The sequence below is a fragment of the Myzus persicae genome, unplaced genomic scaffold (genome assembly GCF_001856785.1).
Source record: "Myzus persicae strain clone G006 unplaced genomic scaffold, MPER_G0061.0, whole genome shotgun sequence".
Classification (NCBI taxonomy): Eukaryota; Metazoa; Arthropoda; class Insecta; order Hemiptera; family Aphididae; genus Myzus; species Myzus persicae.
The window spans coordinates 113,828-122,811 of record NW_019100669.1 but is presented as its reverse complement, the minus strand read 5'-3'; the positions used below and the strand labels follow the sequence as shown (position 1 = coordinate 122,811).

Genomic DNA, 8,984 nt, shown 5'->3' with positions numbered 1-8,984 from the left:
GCGACTACCCCGGCGCAGATTCGGCACCAGTTGCACAGAGTAAAATATGAGTATAGTAGTAGTAGTGTTAGTATTGGTTGTTGTAGTAGTACGTCGGCGACGCGATCGCAGCGTTGGCATACGCGCGGATTGAATAGCTGCCGCCACGCTATCGCCTCCTCCTCCTCCTCGTCCTCCTCCTCATCGCAAGCGATGCTCGATCCCCTCCCCTCCCCGCGGCGCCACCGATGCCAAATCGCTGTGCCCACCCCCTTCCCTTCCGCCTATCGCGTATGACGTCCTCGTCGATCACTCTCTCTCACTCGGCTGCTCTCACTCTCTTTCTCTCTCTCACTCTCTCTCTCTCTCTCTCTCTCTCGCTCTCTCTCTCTCTCTCTCTCTCTCTCTCTCGTGCACAACAACAACAACAACAACAATGATTATAATAATCGTATTATTTTATTTTCGTCTTTCTTTACGAATTCTCTCCACTTTTTATTTCGTCTTATTAGGTACACATTATTATTATTATTATTATTATTTTCGCCACCTTCGTTATTATATCATACAATTAAATAATATTATTTTATAACAAATTATTATTATGCCATTTTAATGGTCTGCAGAAACTTCTGGCCTGCGCGTCATGTCCCGAGCGATACACTCGATCGCGTATTATTGTTGTATTATTATTTACAACTGCTGTCTTATCGTCGTCGGCGGTTACAGTAATTATTACCTACTGAATACTAATAATATTGTGATTTATCATATATTTTTTTTTTTTTTTTTCATTAGTGTTTTGTTTGTTTTTAGTATTTAATAATCCATTCAAGACTACGAACGTGGCCGCGCACGTGCGGCGGGTGCTGCGGAGATAAAAAAAATGATTTCATTAAATAGAACGGATGACGCCTCGATGGTTTTCGCACGCTACGCTCTGTGTGTGTGGTGATCGTCAATCGGAAAGGAGAGCACCACGCGGTACAGTGGTTTTTGGGTGAAATCGGCGGGTCCCAAAATCCTGCAGAAGGAATCGGTGTTCCGAGAGCCCTTACTAGTTATTGTTTTACAATACCGACGAGCAAATAATATTGTCATTATTTTAGATTCGAAGCCGAGAGATGAATGTATATTGATTTTACAATGATGTGCGTTTTTTATTTTTTTATTTCTGTGTCTGTCATCACAGTCTAGGGCAGTAAAAGTGTTTCGATTTTCTTCAACAGCAACTTTTCTGGTAGGAAAGTGAACCTCGTTTGGTGCATTCGGGAGGTGAAAATTAAAAATTCTTAATCGTTTTCAAAAGCGACAGGAAAAACGGGAATTTTTCGCAAAACCAGTTTTCGAAAAATCGATTTTGGTTTTTAGTGCAACTCTAAAAATAATGACCGTATATACGAGAAATGTTCACTGAATGTTTGTGTTAGCATTTTCTATACACCGTAATATTTTGACTCTTATTGTTGAACTATTTATAGGCATATGAAATTTTCGATTATTATTTTGTTTTTTTAAACTAATTTCAATAAACAATTTTTCAAAAAACTTGTTAATGTAATAGGTATACAATTTTTCTCGTAAGCGGTTGTTAGTGGAAATTAAAAAACGAATTGAGCGTAAACCCACAATACATTTTTATGCACGTTTGAATTTAGAATTTTGATGAAATTCGTCAAAATCACGAAAATTAACAAATTATTTAATTTCATAGAATCTTTTCTTTTTTTATATCTATTACAGGCTAAAGTCAAAATCGGGCAAACCTCAGAAATTTCCGGGGAAAACGCGAAGTACCCACAATCCTTGGGCAAAATGTCATATTTCGGTTTTCGACTGGGCAAATCTCGTTATGACCAACCTCATTTGGGCAAAACCGTGTACTGACTTTTATCGTAAGGGCAAAATCCGTAGTGTCTTAAATACGTTCGCTAATACTAAATACAAATAATCATAAAATAAATATTATTGTACTACACTTAAATAATAATAAAATTATAATGTTATTAAGTACTCGTATAGAAATAAACAAATAATAATATTAGGTACTTTTATAATATTAAAATAATAATAGTAGGTACTCTTGTAACGTTAAAATAAAGAACTAAAAAAAAATCAATACATTTAAACCTAATTTGGGCAAAACCGTCTTAAATAACTTCACCAATTTAAATATAAATAAATAACTATCATAAAATATTGTAAATATATAATTGAATACATATAAATAATGATAAAAAAATAATATTTTTGTTTATTTGTTGCTACACATATTCAACTCATGGCATTTAGAACTACACAAAATATTTTGTTGTTTACATTTGTATCTTCTCGTAGTGCACTTAGTTTTGCTAGAACAAAAAAAAATCATTGTCCTCCAGTTAATAAATTTTGAATACTAGCAGTCCTCAGACCTCAATGGTATTTCGATATTTGGTACATCATCACTAGAAATTAATTGTTCTTTGCACTAAAATATTTGGTTTCTAGCGTATAGACTATAGTGATGACAACATTTCATTTTTGGTTCCTTTTGATGGAATCCATCGTCAGTAATACACTAATACTTAATATAACACCAATAACACATTATTTGCATCGATTTTTCCTCTATCAACACAAGGCACTGGAATTTCCACTATCGTTTCGGCTGTTAGAGGGGGAAATTTGCTTTCGATAAATTAACAAGATTCGGTCATTTATGATCATAATAATATCGTACGATAAAAATCACTATTTTTATTTAATTTTAGCGAACGTATTTAAGACACTACTGTTTTGCCCTTGCGATGAAAGTAGGTATACGGTTTTGCCCAAATAAGGTTGATCATAACTAAGTTTGGCCGGTCAAAAGCAGAAATATGACATTTTGCCCGAGGATTGTGGGCAGTTCGCATTTTTCCTTGGCATTTCTGAGGTTTGCCCAATTTCGACTTTTGCCCGTAACACATCTAAGATTTAAAAATTTTAGTACAAGACTCTTGAAATTTTGTGACAATTGCAGTTGAAAATAATTAAAAATACATAGGCACAATTTTTTTTTTTTATAAGCATTTAAAGTTCAAATGTTGACAAATTTATCAAATTTGAAAAAATGATTTTGTAGTTAAAAATTTATGAAATTTTCAATTTTTATAGCTAAAGATTGAAAATTTAAAACAACTTTTCACCTAAGCAGTTTTTTTCGTAACTAAAAAATCTAAAAAATTTATAAATTACATATTAATTTTTTTATAAATATTTTAAGTTCAAATTTGGACGACATTACACATTAACACAAAGAACAACGATTTTTGCCATTTTGTTGTAATTCAGTTCCAAAACAGCCCCATTTTACGTAAGTATATTATATAATATCTTTCCAGCATTACTGATAATTTAAGAATAATATTATTCATAATATTCATTCAACTGACTGCAGGCTACCGTATCAATAATAAGTTATAACAATAAATCATTTTCTAGACTGACATACCGCCGTCTCCTCTCAGAATCGTTTTTCGTATACAATGATATCATATCATTGAATTAAAATTTAATACCATCCATTACAGTAGCGTTCTAGACACCTCACAACTAAATGTGTACATTAGAGCCACATCCACTTACCCGCTTTTTACCCATATAAATTATGATTTATCTTAAACGTGGGTAAATATTAGGTACCTATAACCTATTTGAGTACATTAAATGTTTTTAAAAAATCGAAGAACTCTATAATATGTATAATATTATGAACGCATACTTAAATGCAATAATGATACATTTTAAGAATGCTAATAACAATGTGTCAATAATATTAATCACACTGACAAAATGTATACTGAAATAGAAAGACTATATAAATAGTCACTAAATAATTATTATATAGATACAAGATAATAATAATATTGTCTTTACCAATCAAAATAAAAATCAACAACCTTTAATTGACTAACAGGGCTAACTGTTATATGTATTGTTGTATGAAGATTTGCAGTGCGCCTCGAGTCCTCACCTGTTGCTATATATTGTAGGTACCCAACATAGCTATAATAATATGTAAACAGTAATACAGCATAATATACTCATGAAATCGTTGATGTTCGAACATCTTTATTTCTTGTGCTTAGATATAATATAATAATATTGTGTCGGTGTACGATAAACGAGTATTCGTACGAATTTACGATACATAATATTATTATTTATATACGCTCTTGATGATAACGTTATATTATTTCAAAAGTAGCGTTCAGACGTGTAGGAATTTATCTGTTTATCGTTTACAGTGCATTTAACGCGCAAAAAATATAAATGATTAATTTATTAATATTATTATAAACAATGTCATATCTCATATGATATTATTATATTTTTTATATATAACATAACAAATTTAAAAAATGAGTAACATCTCCGGACGCATGCTTATATTCAATCACTGCTAGGCCAAGACGAGAAAAATGAATATAGATAATTTATTGTAATGACAGCAAACAAGTATGCCATATTGTTGTATACTATATTGAAGTAAAAAATTGTCAACCGATGGCCCAGATGCCGATGAGGCTTATCTAAATAAATAAAAAATAATAAGAATAAATTACGCAACTACTATCAAATTATTCTAATATTCCTATAAATCTTCAATTCAATAAATGACATGTTCTGATTTTTTTTTTTTTAACCGAGTTCTGTTTTACCTACGTGTGTCGTCTGGGAGGGGGGAGGAGGGGACCAGGGATTAGTAAGGAAAACATACATCATTGAAATGTTGACGATAATGATATTATAGTATTTGCACTAACGAACGAATATAGAACAAACGTTAGAACACAAATTTTTTATTTATAATATAATGTTTGGTTTAAAAGATGAACATATAATATTTCAATATTTGTCTAACACATTACACATTCGAGATTTACTGCATGTTACATAGGTACCTGCCTATAATATAAATGTCATATACAAGAATATAAGATTATAAATACATTGAATTGCATTGCAATTGGAGAGGATCTGTTGGAAAAGGTTATACGAAAAATATTCAGATTCTCAAAAAAAAAGTGTTGTTTTATTTAATCTAACCATAGGTAACGAAGATGTAATTTTATGTAAAAAAAAAAAATACGTAATATACATGTTTTTAAAACATAAATGCCAACATTTCGTGATCTTATAATCCTATGTTGAAATTTCAACTTGCAGCAGTTGTACGAGTAAAAATTACCTTTTTATGAAATTAATAATGTTTATCAATCTACTGCAATCACTGAGTGATCACGGTGACTGTATATCAGTTCTCTATACAAATCGCAATTTAAATATTGAAATAATATTAGCGGCGTAATTGTGGGTGGAGGGGTACAAGGGTGGCACTTACCCACTCTGAAATTTTAGCGGGGGAGGCAAACGTATCGTTCCCCCACCCCCAGATATGCCGACGTCCGACAGGATAATTCTTTAAATCATCTAAAATAAAGAAAGAACGCAATACATTTAACTTATTACATTAATTATTATAAGATAAAAATAATTTTTATTTTTATTATATTGCATGTAAGTACATTTATTTTACGTTTCCCCTGCGTTGCATGATGTGCTGACTTATTGTCAACGTTATAGCATAATTATCTGGGGGTTATTTTTGTAACCCAATAATATTACCTATTAATGAATTTTGATAATATAGTATTCACGTTACATTTTTTAAACAAGTTTTAATACTTTTTTTATAAAGAACTCTTATGCGCTTAATATTACTTAACGATATGGGTACCTATACAAGATTTGTTTCCAAGCCAAAATACGAATTTTAAGACTTGTGTAAAAAACCAATTAGGTTATATGGTTTCGATTTTGGTGAATAAATTATTCTGCCCTCCCCCCCTTCCCCTCACTCTGCAGTTACGCCACAGATTCATACTATCACTTCACGGCACGTCCATCGCCCCACTCATTTGAATTTATTAACGCCAAAACAAAATTTACTACTTTTTAAATTTGTATATTTAAACGTGACCTACAACTTGTAAGTGTTCAGTTATAAAAAACACACGTTATTTAGGGTATAGGCACCTACCTAAACATTATAATTTATAGAGTACAACAACGAATAAATAATAATTTTAATAACTATGATATGCATAATGTGGGGAGGAGACGAAGCGAGGCACGTGCCGACGCGAGAAAAATTATACTATGACTACAGGAGTTTCGTTCAACCCCTACGGACGAAAAACAAACCCCAAGACCCCAATTATTATAGGCCATTAATTATGTTTCTCCGGGTGTACTTTCTAAAAAGATCTCTATATTATAACGTCATCACAAAGACTTTTCACGTCCATTTTGCTAGGGGTGGATGTTGTATAGGCATATTGGTCTTATATTATACTTACGTTTCGTAATCGCACACGACACAATCCACAAGACCACAACTACGGTAAATATTACGAAACTCCATATGCGCTCGTTTCAAATGATCGTCTGGGCACAACATTATAATATGCGAGCCCCGAAAACGAGACGTGAAACCAAGATTCAAATAGGCGGCTGCAGACCTATACCTGTTGACAAACATCGAGGATGGCGTTAATCGAATCCAAAAAAAAAAATCATAATACACACCTACCTATACGTATTTCAATAATTAAAAACAGTTGTTTCTTGATTAATTTGTTGTTTACTATAGGCACCGATTTTATTATCACTTGAAAACCGTTTTTATTTTATCTAACCTTGAGATCTTCTCAGCTTTTCTTAATCTTGTATTTATGAAGTGCTTTAAATGATCTCATAACCATTTATATAAGTTGAGTATATTTCTACTTATTAGAACAATACCTACGTAACATGGTATTCGATATTTAATGCATTTTTGTGTTTTTGTGATTAGGTAATAGGTAGCTTGTATTATATTGTTGACTACGTATTGTCTGACTTTTTTTTAAGCTTAACTTAACTTCCTACAATTATTTATACATTCAATATTTGTTATCTAAAGTTTTTTTTTTACCTTCTATAGATAATAGATACAGTCATAAAGAGATAATAAACAATACATAAAATATTATTATATTAATTAGAATTATTGCCTACTTGAAGGTTATTAAAAGTCTAATCTGTTAAAGAATCTATAGCCTATTTAGCCTATAAAGTTTAGGCGATATATGCCTACAGATATAAGTAGGTACATACCTCATGTCCTCATGTCTCATATACCTTAGTAGTTATATTATGTAATACCTAGGTATCTATATTTTGTAAGTTTTTAACAAGACATTGTTATTACCATTTAAAATACGTAGACATTCAAAATGTCTGTTAAGAGAACGCCTTAACAGCATATTACGTTATTTCAGTCTTACTAACGCACAACATAATATCACGTTTTAAGTTCAACAGAATTCATTTTAGTGTAATTTTTTTTTATTAGAGTGACTTTATAAAAAAATTGTTTTTTAAACGATTATAAGTTGCATTAAAGTTAAGCTGGGACTCTGGATAATATGTTCACCTTTAAATGTAATGAAAAATCACTCCAACATACAATTTAGTATTTACAATGTTAAGTGTTAGTAAGACGGAAACAACATAGGTGCATGTGGGTACGACTTCGAAAGGTAAGATCATTGTACTTATGAGTTTGTACGTTGATCCTTTACGAAATTCCATTGTTGATCAGATTCACGACTATGTAAAAATGTAAACTATTGCAATTCAAAAATGGCCATAATAGATGTGAAAATTAAAATATTCATTAGATAACAGTACAAAATTGCTCCTGTCGAACACAAATTTGGTGTAGCTACTTATTGTTTGTTTGGAAAAGGGTGACAACCGGACAATCCTTTCAAACAATGCAGGCATTTTCATTCTTTATTTTGAAAATATTTCTTAGTACCTACCTAAATATTTAAACAATTTTAGCGCATAAGAAAAATGTACAATTCAATTTTTTTTGTATAACCAATTGAGACAGTTGATTCTGATTTCTGAGTTAATCATGAAAATACTGTGCTATTTTTAACATTGTAGGACTTGTAGCTCGTGGATTATATAGTACCTATATAATGAATACTCTGAGAATATGATTTCTTAAATAAAACAACTAATACATTAGTAAATAAGATAATAAGATAATAGGTATATAGAAGATGGTAGATATCATTAACAGGTTGAGAGCTATGTGGGTTTTTAGTTTTTTCCAATATTGCCACGAGAATCACATTTGGGCCACATTAATATTATACATTTATTAAACGATACCCAATATTGGTGCCAATTTAACAGTTTTTTTTTCATTTAATTTATTATTTCTAAGACATATTTAAATATAACCACATAATATAAAAATATATTTCAATTTTATATACAATGGCAATAGTAAACAAAATTTTAAAATAATGGTCAGTTGTCATCAAAATCTAGTTGAGATCTAAAATTGGGTCCCATGGCGCTCAACCCGTTAAATAAAATGTTAAATACTAATGAAAAAAATTTTGAAATTTAATAATTGTTATATAATATTATTTACTGTAGCAGTGTCCTCTATTAATATAAAAGTAAATCAATGATTTATTTAACTTAAAACGAAAACTTGTAGGTACTCAAACACTACAAACTAAACAAATTATAAATTTCAGATAGGCAAACAACAAATATGTTAGATAAAAAGGTTATTATTCAATATAAAATGTAAATGTTTAACTTATTGTGAAATTTAACATATTTGATTGATATTGATATTGCATATTGTATTATTATTTATTCATTTTGACCTTATGCTTACACAAACACATACAATATTGTTCTGAGATATGTATATTTTATCAGATTTTACTTAAGTAACAATAATAAAATTGCGTTAGAAATAGTTAATAAATTGTAAAACTAAATTAAAAAATATAATGTTTCTCAATAATAATGTAAAAAATAAATATATCATTAATAGATATTGCAATAAGTATAAACACGGCTAAAGAGATAGACAAAAATATTTTAAGGTGTGTGTAGTG

At 30.4% G+C, this 8,984-nt stretch overlaps 1 long non-coding RNA gene across 1 annotated transcript; it reads right to left on the bottom strand.

The window, feature by feature from the left end:
- Positions 1-3,836: 3,836 nt before the first annotated feature.
- On the bottom strand, positions 3,837-6,835 carry LOC111040004. Its single transcript, XR_002605165.1, has 3 exons — positions 6,599-6,835; positions 6,366-6,533; positions 3,837-5,436 (listed from the first exon to the last, which is right to left on the bottom strand). It is a non-coding gene; the product is annotated as an uncharacterized LOC111040004 (long non-coding RNA).
- Between the last annotated feature and the right edge of the window lie 2,149 nt (positions 6,836-8,984).